The 13523-nt window shown below is 36.5% G+C and overlaps 1 protein-coding gene across 1 annotated transcript in view; it reads left to right on the top strand.

The window, feature by feature from the left end:
* Positions 1 to 433: 433 nt before the first annotated feature.
* The window catches only part of LOC108750299, a 304877-nt gene continuing 291787 nt past the window's right edge, over positions 434 to 13523 (top strand). The window contains exon 1 of the mRNA XM_018489664.1: positions 434 to 526. The gene's annotated coding sequence lies outside the window, so the exon portion shown is untranslated. The remainder of the gene's footprint in view (positions 527 to 13523) is intronic.

Consider the following 13523-nt stretch of genomic DNA (forward strand, 5'->3'; position numbering starts at 1 on the left):
CTCCCTCTCTCTCGCGAACGCGTTTTCCTTTTGTTCTCCGCCTTCTTCCTCGTTCCTCCCGACCTGGAGAAAGCGGAACCACGCGCGGCATCTTCCGCGAGAGCATCGCGGAAAAACCGCGCGCGTTCACTAGGAAGACGCTCTCGTTGACGGGTGTACCTTCTCACGGCGTCTCGAGGTGTGCGGCATAACTGAAAGCTATCCCACGGGAAAGAGGATAGCGGCGTGTACTCGTTTACTTGTCCGAAAACCTGGAAAACGACTGGATGTTGTATTTTTCCCCTCGGACAAGGACAGTGATCGTTCGCGACGAGAATCTTCGCCGGATCACCGGTACCGCCGGACCGGCCAGTGTGAACTTGTATAAGTGACGGTTTTCAATGACACGTGACGCTGTCTGTTCTCCGCTGTTGGTGTTCTCCGCACTCTTGGTGTAATTCTGTGACGAACAGGTAACGCTGTCGGGGTTCGCGACAACTGATTATCTCCACACCTACGAGGATCTTCCTGTCGCCTCGTCGTACAAGTAAGGAAAAATTATCTTCTTCTTTCTAAGAGATAGGTAGTATCTCTTTACATAGCGCCATCAGAATTCGTCGGTCGGATTCTGGAGCAAGTGAGCTTTCGTCCCGAAAACGCGCAAGTTCTCTCGTCACCGACTCTCGGAGATACACGTCTGAATTATTACGCTTGTAAATTAAACGCCTGGCCGCTGACCAAATTGCCGACACCGCTAATTTAACACACCCCCCCGTTTCGTTGCAACGCTCGCTTACCCGCACTCTCGTTAGATTCGTTAAATCGCGAGGTATTTGCGTGAACGTCGCGTGCTCGATACCGCCCATGATCGCGGTAGTACTTACAATTAGCGACGCGAGTCGATCGTGCTAATTAACTTCTCGCCGTAATCTCCCCTCGAATTACTCCGCTGTTAATGTTCTGTTGACACTATACCGGCTGTAACAGTTAAGGAATTAAAAAACTAGTTTAGAAGAGAATTCATTTTAAAGTTTACGTTCAACGACAAGAGAAATTATTAATATTAGTTTGTTTTGTTATTATAAAACAAGATAGTTACTATTATTATCCAAGATAATTATAACAAAATAGAAATAATTTTATTATAATTATCTTGTATAATTAACTGTCTTGGATAACATATTGTAAAGAGTACAGATTTTTTTATGCTTACGTTAAAATATCTTTGCGAAACAAACGTTTTAACAATAAAAGATATTCTTTATTTGTAAACTTTTTAGTATTTTAAATCCAAACACATAGTGTTTTGTTTCATGGAAAAGTTTGAAACTCTGAAGCATCTTAAAATGTTTACAAAATGGAGAAAGAATAAAACATTTTAATATCTTAAAATTAAACACTCTTTTTATGAGTGCAGTAGTAGAATTTGAATCATTTGTGAATCGTAATCGCGTATTTTTTCTTTTTAGTAAACTGCTTTTGTAATATGATTTAACGTACACACTAAGAGTGTGTTTTTAATATATTCATTATTTTGGGTGCTTTTAATTTTTGGCGATCTATGAAAATTGTGACAACGTTAACAAACATATATTGTTAAAATTAATAATTATTAACTACTAACATTATTCTTTTGCTATTAAACTCGCAAACATATTTTTATATTCATACATACCTCTTCCAAATTTGTACTTTTAATCCGCAACATCGGTCACGCAATATCGTTGTTTATTACAGAGCTTAAGCATGCTTTCCAGTTTTAATAATTTCAAAATAAATGTAATTAATCGTAACGTTTAACATTGAACAACCTCGAAATTTTACATCTCTTGTATTCCTTACATGTATTTTACTGTTCGCGATATCATATAAGATAAAACATGTGTCTTGTCGAAAACGTACTCGCTTAGTTCAACATCTCTATGATGTGTGGTTTAAAATTTAAATTTTTTGATGTATTAACGAAAACCGTAGATATTATGCGGAAACATTTATTTTCATTGTCGAAAAATTAATCGTCTTTAAAGGGTCTAATGTTAGAAATACGCCGACGAAGCGAATAAAACGAGCAGTCGTCAAACGAGAGAACTTGTGCGGGCACATTCTCCATTCTGGTATAATTTATGCTCCCGACATACCAGACGACGACCGACGCGACTGTCTTTAATATAAATTTCGGAGAGTCTCTTTATATTCTTAAAGATGATTCGTCGTCCGTATTAACTCTTTAACAGGCAGTGCTTTATTCAATGTTTATAGCGTATTAAACGGATTGTGACGATTATCATTGTACTGCTCTCTTTTTTAATGCTATAATTCCAGACAGTATTTCATTTACTTTTGAATTACTTTTTCATTTTATTGTTAATGTTGAATTTCATCTCCATTTTTAATAAAAGTGAGCGTTTAACTTGAAAACATAATTCCAGTAAAATTTGGATTAACTAGTATAAATCACTGGTTTCTGTGTTAATATTTCAAATTTCGAGAGAGGATTTAATTTTTGCATAAATTTAAAATTACACATATAACAATGTTATAAAAGAATTTTGATTTTATGGTCGACAGCACTCCTATTAGTTTATAACGCTATAATATTATTTTGGTAGTTTGACGTATATTTTTATTGTTTATTTTCGAAATATTTTGTTAATAGAAAAAATCTTAGCTCAAATTATTAATTCCTCGGTTTAACTTTAATAATGTTTTTGTTTAATATTTTAAATCCAGCTTATTATAATAATATCCACAAAAATTAAAATTCAATAAACAGGTCAAAATTGAACTTATAAAAAATGTTAGTGTATTCTAAGAAATTTGAAAATCTTTAATAAGCGGTACAAGTTTCGACTTTATTCTTCAATTTTCATCTGCTGCATTAAAACAATATAATAAAATTACTAATTTTAAATGACATTAAAAATTATAATAATAATACTAGGATCAAAGGTTTTCTTTAATCTTTTTATTTAATTTATAATTTTTTAAAATGGTAATATTGAATATATTAGTCGCATTACGATTGACTATATACTCATATCACTTAAAAAGCTAACGTAGCTGATGCTGAGATAATAAGAGAACTGCTTCTGTGAGAAAAATTCGATCGGTTCACGGAATCGAGTGTTGCTCTGCGTAAATAAATAATCAAGTATGAAAAGCCAGGGAGGAAAGTACACAATAACAGACCTATAATTTTTCTCGCTTGTCTATAGACCCGGCATAGCGCGTCATAGGACACGGTGCGACAGATATTACCATCGCTCTGAATTTCTTCTTTCCTCAAATGGATGGCCGGAGAATAGAATATAAATATACATTTTGCTCGTTATTATTGTTGGTTGAATTAATTATGAATTTATGATAGAAGATGCAAAAGAAACGGGGAAATATTCTTGGCTCGATGCTCACGAGCGCTCGAATACAGCGAGATAAATGTCCGCTCGTCGGAAGCAGGAATTCGGCGAGCAGATACAAGTGTACGTCTTATTCTTCCTTCCTTCCCTCCTTCCCTCTGATCCCGAAACTTTCCACGGAATGATACGTATACACGTTGAGGTATATGAAGCTTGCGAAGAGCGCGGAGTTGATGCCCTCATACTTTAGCCGCGTTTAATACGGGAGCATGTTATTGTGTCTCTGGAGTCTTCTTGCTGGACGACCCGGCAACTTTGTTTCAAGGGCTCGCGTTGTCCGAGATACCTATGGATTAAGACACAGTGAATATCGTTTAAAGCGACATCATGAGGCTAAGGGAGATGAGATGACGATGAATAAGCTGCTTTCGTTCTCTAATAATGCTTATAACGCTTATAAAGTATAAAATTGTTATATTTCAAAAAATATGGGAGTAGATTTAGCAGCATGAATTCTTATCGTGTTGGTGTTGATATAAACTCCAACATGTGAATTTAAGGATATGTTACACGTATTTTTTAATAGAATGAAAAAAATTATAATATATCTGATAAATTCTTAACACTATATTAATGTTAAATCATTTATACTGGGATGTTAAATCCACACCTATGGCTTTAAATTCATATCGTCTTGTGTTTGTATCAACATTAACATAATGAGAATTATATAAACATTGGCATGAGATGTTAAATCCACACCTATATTTTTAGAGTGTACACTCTAAAAAATGCCAATGTTGATTTAATACATGCGGTGTCTATGTAATTCTCATCGTGTTGGTATTAAATTAACACTAACATGGTGTGGATTTAAAACCTCTGATATTTATATCAACATTATCATGGTGTGGATTTAACACCATGGATGTGTAGATTTAAAATCCATGGTGTTAAATCCACACTATGTTGATATTAATTTAACACCAACACGGTGAAAATTATATAGACATCGCATGGTGTTAAGTTTGCACTGTTATTTTTTACAGTGTACTTAACTTAAATGCACGCTTATTTTCATGCATAGTTAAGAGAACTAATGAGCAAACTAGTTAAGAAATATTCAATATGTGCAGAATGTCTCGTCATTATCGAATATTGCATTATGAAAATTACTTGTAGCTACGGATGGATATATTGCTGGATTATCAGTATAAGGGAATCTTAGTATATCATTATAACGGAATTTTTAACGGTCGGTTCAAGGACAATTTTTCTGCCAAAGCGGCTTCGCTTGAGAACTTGTAGAAGGTACCCTTCGTACGTAAAGATGTTCTCGCCTTATTCCAATATACTTTCGCCAAAATACCTTTGGAAAGGGGTTCCCCTGTCGTTGCCGTAAAACAGAAAATCTCTTCGGCAGCCTTGAGCGGCTCCGATCGATCGTAACCTTCGCAATGTTATGTACACCCTTTCCCTTCCCTATAGACTGTTTCTTTCTCTCTCTCTTTCTCTAAAAAAAGACATCGGTTCGACTTATAGACCCATACGGTTCCCTGAGTGATGACTGCGCGGGTGCACACTCCGCGTACGCTTATTTAAATACCAAATAGACCGTTCTCCGCACGGTGAATCTCGTGGTCTGTGATTTTCGTACCGCTTCATCGTCGTCGTTGTCGTCGTCGTCGTCGTTGTCGTCGGAGGGTCGGAATCGTTGCCGCGTCGTCGAGGGTGTCTTGGGGGAAGGGCTGTTGGGACGTGCCCTCAAACGAGGCATAAAATCGGAGATGAGTCTCGTCGCGAATGCGAGTCGGCCTGTCTAGTGAGAGCGAGAGCAACGAAGAGAGAAAGGAAGGGTCGTGAACTGTTTCGAACTCCGCGGGGCGCATTAATCAATGCAGAAGAATAGCCCCTGTTCGTTCTACCCACCCCCTTTGTCATCCGTTCTGTTGTTAGTGCGTATAATCGCGAACGTATATATTTTGTCTACCAACGCGGATACCGGGCGTTTCTAGAGACCGACGACAACGGGGATGAAAGAATTATTATACAGGGCACGTTGGCTATCGTCATTCTTTTCACCTGTAAATCTCTGCCGGAAGCTTGGAGTTGATCTCTTCTCGCGATAAAAAATTTGATTACAGATATTAGCTGCTTTCGCAACTTTTTAATTTGCGATATTAAGTCCTTCGGCAACTGACTTTCAAAGTAAGATTCTTAATTAAGGTAAAGTGCATTTGCAACTAATGGAAGAATAAGATTTTCTACTTGCACCTCCGAAAGTTCATCACTTGTAACTTGAGCACTATTAACTGTCTAACATCTTCTTTGAGAAGAAGTCGATTCAAAATGTTTAAAGGATTTGTAAGAAAGGATGTTAATTAATTTCTTTATTAACACTGATAAAATAGTAATGATACTTAAAAATTATTTATGAAAACAGGAAAAAATTAAATCTCGTCGCTATGGAAAAATAAGCTCGAAGTTTTAAAGAGGTAAAATTTAAAAAGGATATACACATAATGATCATAGGATATTTATACGCGTTTCTCTTTTTCTCTTTTTTTACGGAAATGCTATTGAAATATAAAAATACCTTTGATACCATTTTACTCAACTTCTCACGTTCGTTATTCTTTTGGACAGAGAAGCAATTTGCGGTGTACCTCGCGAATACTTACTAGTTAAAAGCTTCCGAGCCTGCATATTTGCAAAGAATCAATCAAAATTGTGTCATACTTTTAATAGAATTATGAGGACAATCGCAATGTCGCAGCTAATAAAAAATGATGTGGTCTATGCAAAATTCTGCTTCGTTTTTTTTTACCCTTTCAGCACGTCGAAATGCTGCGAAGTGAGCTGCAAGATAATGACAATAACTATAGAAATTATTTTTTTACTTCTCGTTGTCTTTCGGCCGACGTCGCTCGATGCTGTTTCGTCTTCTTTCTCGGGAAAGCTGACGTACGAATTAATAAACGTCCCCACAGCTTCTCCGTTACCGCGGGATTAAAGTATCCTCTCCCGAAGGGATGGATTCCGTCGACGACGAATCCGCAGAGGGTGACGGGACGACGCGGCGGGATTGGCCGCGAGAATTAATCACTCGTCCAATCTGCGCGAAATCACGCCGTGTAATCGCTCGCCGAGGTTCGTTATTAGTGCTCGGAGCGCTGTAAAGCGGCGTTGTATTGTAGTTTTGTCGGTTTGGCGGAAACGACGGTAAATCGAATGTTTCGATTAATTGGTGCCAAGCGACCTTTCGGCTTTTTACTCGCCCCGATGTTCTTTGGGATGGAACACCGGATGTGTTTCTTGCTTCGTTACCATCGAATCGACACCAACTTATTCTCGATCGCGTACCTTGACGATTTTGCTAAACAAGAGCAAAATAGAATATAGTTTTGTTCCTGTCAAAAATAGTAAAAAGAAGTAGGATTTATTTTTATTTTTCTAAGTTACTTTTATTTTTAGATTAATTTTTTAAATAATATTTGACATGTGTGTGTGTGTGTGTGTGTGTGTGTGTGTGTGTGTGTGTGTGTGTGTGTGAGAGAGAGAGAGAGAGAGAGGTAAGATAAAGACAAATAATTTTAAAACGGCAAATACGAGTCAAGGCGCAAAAATAATTTTAATACACAGAGACTTTAGTCATGTACGTATAATACCATAACGTTTTAGCTCATATTTCATCTTCGGATAGTTAGAAAATTTTAAAAATATGCGTCTTGTTGTTAATCCTGAGGAATTTCTTGCAAGAGAAGATGTTTCAAATGTACGTGGAAACTGCTTGGTATACAACATCGTAGATATATTTTCCACTCAGAATCGACAGTTGACAGTGGAGAATTGGAGATGTATTATTAATGCATCAGATAAAATATGTCATTTAATTGTTGAATCGATTAAAATTAACAAATATAAACATAAGAAATTGAAAGCCTTAATTTGTTTGTCTAGTTATTGTAACACTTAACCAATAATAAGCCATATTTTTAAGACTGTTATACGTATATAACTAAATCCTATGTACTAAAATTATTTTTGCATCCTGACAACCATGTACGTGTCGGTTTTTTTTTTAATTACTTGTTATTTTCTCTGAATCTGAGATTAAAGTACAGACAAAGAAATATTTATTAGGGCAATCCTTCTAAGAATATAAAAATGACAAGTTAAAAGAAAATGAAAAGAAAAGACGGTACTGCAAAATAATAAATATCCACAAAGTAAAAAGGAAGAGAAAATTGTTTTTTAATATTTTCTTTTTGCATTATTATTCCTTTAAAGATATCATGAAATAAAATCTTGCATTCTACACATAAATAAAGATATTCTTCATTTTTTGTACGTGAAGGAATCAGAGAGATAGTCTCTCACATATATTTACAATTTTAATTCGAAGCAACGTGCATGTTTCGTGACGTGGAACGGGTAAACACTCGCGGGTATAAACGTCAGATAAAAGCGCGAACGTGGAGTAGCGTCAGTAGCAGGACTCCATTTCGGACGAGGAATTCTAGAGGGACAAAGAGAAGAACATTAGAGTCCTTCACGGTGGAGGAGCGCATGAGGGAAAGAAACGGATCGGATGCGAGACGCGAGAAAAAGGAAGGAAGTCGGACTAAGACTGATAAGACCTCGTTATGGATTCCGGCGGCGTACCGGGCAGGACGTCCTCATTGCCCGAAGTGTCCTGCAAGATACGAAATAATGTCGGCGCGCACACGAGCACGCGGAAACGCGAGGATAACTTATCCCGTCCACGCCCCATGGAATTTCTCCTATCTGCCTCTCGAAACTCGTATCTCCGTTTCCGTGACTCATCTCTCTCGCTTCCAATCTCCTACTCTCGGGACAAATCTCGCTCCGGAATCGTGACTATCCTTCCGAAAGTAGCGTATATCTGGGCGCGATTAGGTCCATGGACTTCTGAAAGAACGTTCGAAAAAAGATTGCAAGACATTTCGTTCTGCGACAGAGACATCTCTTTTTGTTATGTTGTATACGACTGTTTTGGTAGCGCCGCCAGAATCTTTCAGCACGACAACATTAAATGCAAGACGAAAATGAGTAAACAAAGTGATTTCCAAAAATCCGCAATTTGCAATATATGCAGTTTTTTCATAAATTTCAGACGACTTACACACACACACACACACACTTTGCATCATTTTCCACATTAATGTTTGTGTTTTTGAACTAATTAGTTTAATTTTCTGTTATTAACATCAAATGAGATAAAATGAAAAAAGTTTGAATTATTATTTTTATTATCTTTTATTAAGAATGATTATATTTTATAATCTCGAGACTTACTTTTTTAATTGTATAAGTGGTGTGTCAAAAATATGAAACGTAACAAAAACTGTACTTTAACCAGTATAATCAAAAAATTCTTTCGCTTCAGAAATTAGCCACCACATTTAAAGTAATTTCAGCAAATGCAAATTTAAACTACAATTGAATTGCCAGTAATAAATGTTGGATTCATGTATCTGCGTTTAGAGGCTGTATAAACGTAACGCGACGCTATATTGCGGATGCGACCGCGTTCGCAACAACGGTAGAAGATTTACGGTGCACCCCTAAGCGCGTGATTATTTCTCGGTGGGGATACACTCGTGACGAGGGTCGGGTCGAAGACATCTTCCGAGGAAAACACTCGGCCGGAACTTTATTAGGCGCCGTCTTATTTCTCCGCGATGGACCACCACCGTCTGCATAGTTCTGCGAAGAATTTCGCTGCACTCTCGCTGAGGCAACACTTTGGAAACTAGGTTCCTTGTAACAGAGAAACACCCCGCGTTAAAGAAAACGAGTGTGTGAAAATGATGTAAAAATGACAGGAGGTTGTGATATTATGACGTAAATTCATTCAAGTTTAGAAGTAGCTTTATAGCGTTGTTGTGTCAGATGGTATGAGTCAAATGTTAACTTTTCAAAATATTATCCGAAATTGTATTTAATTAATTATTATTTCCTTATTTATATAATAATCAATTAAATACAGTCATTGTATTTAATTGATTATTATATAGAAATGAAGAAAGTTGTTTTAATATTTTAAATATATTCTGAAACATAATAAATTTTTTATATATGCTCGATGTTTCGGTATCTCTCTTGTCGATATTAATTAATTATTAAATTATTATAAAAGTTTCGTTTCCCACATTTCATGTAAATTAATACATTACATAAATTTTAATATTGACACAATGCACTTACACATGGAATAGGCAATTGTTAATATCTCTTTTAAAATACACACAATACAAATATAATATAATTCGTAATAAAAATTTGCTTTTTTTATAAAAATAAATTAATTATCCGAAGCAAAAAAGATATCATTTTATTTCATATTTTACAAAAAAATAAGTTTTAATTTCTTTTAAATTATAATTAAACAAAATTGTCCCCTTAACGAGATTAATGGATCTTGCACAGAAGAAAACTATTCTTAAATCAACGAGATAATATGCTTATATATAAGTAAAAATATTGTAATTTCTTTTCAAAAATTTTAGTCTAGATTTGACTGAATTTGTGATTTGATGTAAGATTTTTTATCGAGCAAGTCTTGAATTGATTATTTTTTGTAAAATATGAAATAAATGTGATATCTTTTTTGCTTCGGATAATTAATTCATTTTTACAAAAAAAGTTTTTGAACTAAGATTATAATATTTGTGCTTATATATGAGCATAGTATGGTTGATTTAAGAACAGTTTTTTGTGTGGAGAGAGCACATGTTTCTGTAATTCATAATACCATTGCTGCAGTATATACTTGTATCGTGCATGTGACCGGAAGCGACGGAAGTTGGTGTCGCTTACCGTGGACAGTTTCACCGACGGTCAGGCCGGAACTTCTTACGCTCGATGCTTGTTACATCCGTTTGACGGCGGGTGGAGGAAAGGACCGACTGACGTGGAAGGATGGGGTGGAAGGGAGACGGAGGACAAGAATCTCGCGAGTAGCTCCCGCGACCAGGACTTGACTCGCACCGATGAAAAATTCACATCGACGATAACTCGGCCGTTGCATTTTTCATAGCGCCGCGAAACTTTCTTATCCGTCGCTTATATCCGGTGTCGTTCTCGACCCGTACCGGCGGCCACGTGCCTCTGGAGGCTGATAAAGGTTCGTTCGCGCGCGTTCGTTGCACTTCCGTCTTGATACCGTTTTCCGCCGTTTCTTCTCCCCTCTTTCTCTTTTTTTTCCTTCTTTCTTTCTCTTTCTTCTCCGCCTTCCTTCGTATCTCTGGGATTTTTCGGCGAACCGAAATTTCCTGGCGTCTCTCGTTGGAAGTTTATTTCTTCTTATGCATATGTATATGTATATCGCGCTGCTGCAGTACTGTGAATGATGTGTCGAAGGATTTTCGCAGCTGTGATAGAAGATCGATATGCGATTCTCGCATTCGTATAAAGTTCTATATTTCAATTCGCTGTTGCATAAAAATGCAACGTGTATATGCGTGAAATCTTAGATGTGTTGTATTCGTTGAAGAGTCAGATACACTCTTTAAATAAAATTTTTAGAATACGCACGTGTTCCCATGACAGTTTCGCACTACAAATTCCACTGTTTGTGCGTTCGATCTGTTCGAAATCGCAAGCGTTACTATAAATACGACAACTGGAATATATATTTTTTTTTTAATTGTCTCCCAGCGGCGCGTGCCCGAAGCGGTCCTTTTGCACAACTTCCGTCGTTCTCATTCGATAGATGTGCCAGCAGCGACGCAAATAGACACGTCGCCCGGTTTTAGTTGGAACGATTCACTCGCGCGAGACGTCCTCGTGATGACAGTTCGACGTGTTACATCCGGGCATCCCCTTTTTCACCGTAATTCCGTATCTCGGCGTCGCGCCGCGCCGCGCGGGAAAGCGATGAAAAATGTGAAAAACGAAAAGCCCTTTCACATGATGTCGCGTAACTTTCGTGTAACGTTATGTAACTGCGATCTCGTACCCGGCACCGCTCGTACTCGAATCGGAGATATTCCCTTTACGACGTGATCATACGTCGCATTAGGTTTTCCGATACTTTTTTACAGTTACATTTCTGACAAGTCTCTTTGTTCGTCGAAAAAATCATTCAAAATTGATGAAAGATTGATGAAAGACAAACATAAATTGAATTTTAAATATGCAGATGCACGAAACTGTTTTCTTCTTGATGCTGTGAGCTTTACTTAAATTGATTTTTTTATATTTTTAATTTTGACGAATATTTTTTTCCCTGACTTTAAAATCGGGGATTATGTTATATATGTACTATTGTAAAAATTAAAAGAATTAAAAATGATAGGTGTAACTAGATTTTAATTTATTTACAAGAAATAAATTAAAACTTTGTACTTTGAAATAGATTAAAATTTTAAAAATATATAAAAATTTATTTTAGCATATTTTTATTTTTTTATCGATGTAATCAAGTTTCGTCTTTTAATAAGCTAATAGAAGTAGGTTAGAGAAATAGGAATTACTTTTTGTATTAATATAGTTATTCTATTTTTTTAACACAAGAAACAAAATATATTAACAATCATAGTGCTAATCACCAAGTTCGAAGATTAGAAATCTAACTTCCTACAAACAGGATTTCCCTTAATTCACTTATTTCAGACAGGAAATGTTTCATATCGGAAAACTGTCTTCTCCCTTCCTCTCTTCCTGTTACGCACACACACACACACACACACACACACACACACACACACACACACACACACACACACACACACACACACATTTTTATCCGATAGCGTATGCAGCGAGTTGCCTCTCAGCTTCAGAGATTCACTGCGCGTCAGATGGAATCTTTCCGAAAACTCCTTTCGAAGAGAGATAGGGCGCCGTCGATCTCGGATTCAGCTGGCGCGTATTTATCGCGCGTCCCGACGCGATTAACTCTTAGAGAAAGTAGATCGTAGCTGCTTTGCGATTAAATATGCACGATTTCAGACGAATATAAAGTAGCGGTGAGACTGGCGAGGGTCGCGCCTTGGGCCATTACGTTAGCGATAGACTTTCGGCTTCTGACTAGGGTTCAAGGGTGAAGCATTCTTGCGATCCGCAGGAGCGATTCGAAGGAGCGGCATCGAGTTTACTTATATCTTTCTCGAAAGCTCGTGAAGCTCCACTCTTGCTTATGAAGTCTGATCATGTGAGATGCTTCTTCTCTCTTTATCGTCTCACCTTTCTGGGGTGCGAAGAGGGTCCCACTTAAATGAGCTTCTCAGGCAGTTGTTATGAAACGACACCGGTGTCAGGTATTCGACACTACCGAGGGCGAACGAGATACGACTGCTTAATTGAAATTTAGACGGGTACAAAAGTTTCCTAAGTAGGCAGATGATTACGTAGATTGCGTCCAGTGTTTCACCTTTCCTCTTTTCCCGTGTTATTTATGATTGTTGAATATCTTGTTTCGACTTCGGATTTTTTAAATTACAGATAGAATGCGACGTTCTGTCTTTTATTTTCTAAATTTTCTCATTTAATTTTTATTTTAGAAATCTTTAAATATGGGTTTTCATTATTTCTTATAAAATATAAAATCTCTTAATATCAGTCCTATTTCTTCGTTTAACAATATTAATTATATGAGAATAATTAATATCACTAAACGAATAGTTAGTGATATTAATTATTTTCATATATAATATCAATTATAATATCATTAAGCGAAAGATATTAATATTATATGAAAACAATTTTTTATTTAAGGCGATCGATGTGCATATTATTATAAACTACTTAATTTGATTAAAGTTATTTAAAAAAGATCGTCGTTAATGTCACTTTTTAAGTGTTTGAGATGGGACGAAGAAAAAAAGGTGTTTCGTTACATTTGATCTTTGCAAAGAATTGCCACCTTCTTTTAAATATGAAATTGCACCTCGAATTACGCACTAATATATAAACTATATTTTACGATGGGTTTCATTATGCGTCGTATACGCGACAGCCGGAATTATATTGATATAACCAATGTAACGGGTCTAATTATTGGGGAATAATTCAACGATCTGTAATAATAATTACTGTAACGCCGTTGTAGCAATATTCACGAAGAGAGAAGGCAGCCAGTGTAGTATTAATCAGTCAGGATGCTGTTGGGAGGTCCGCATTATTACGTACACACAGGGATAGGAATTATTATATATATAT

Source organism: Trachymyrmex septentrionalis, unplaced genomic scaffold, assembly GCF_001594115.1.
Source record: "Trachymyrmex septentrionalis isolate Tsep2-gDNA-1 unplaced genomic scaffold, Tsep1.0 scaffold11, whole genome shotgun sequence".
In the NCBI taxonomy this organism is placed as follows: domain Eukaryota; kingdom Metazoa; phylum Arthropoda; class Insecta; order Hymenoptera; family Formicidae; genus Trachymyrmex; species Trachymyrmex septentrionalis.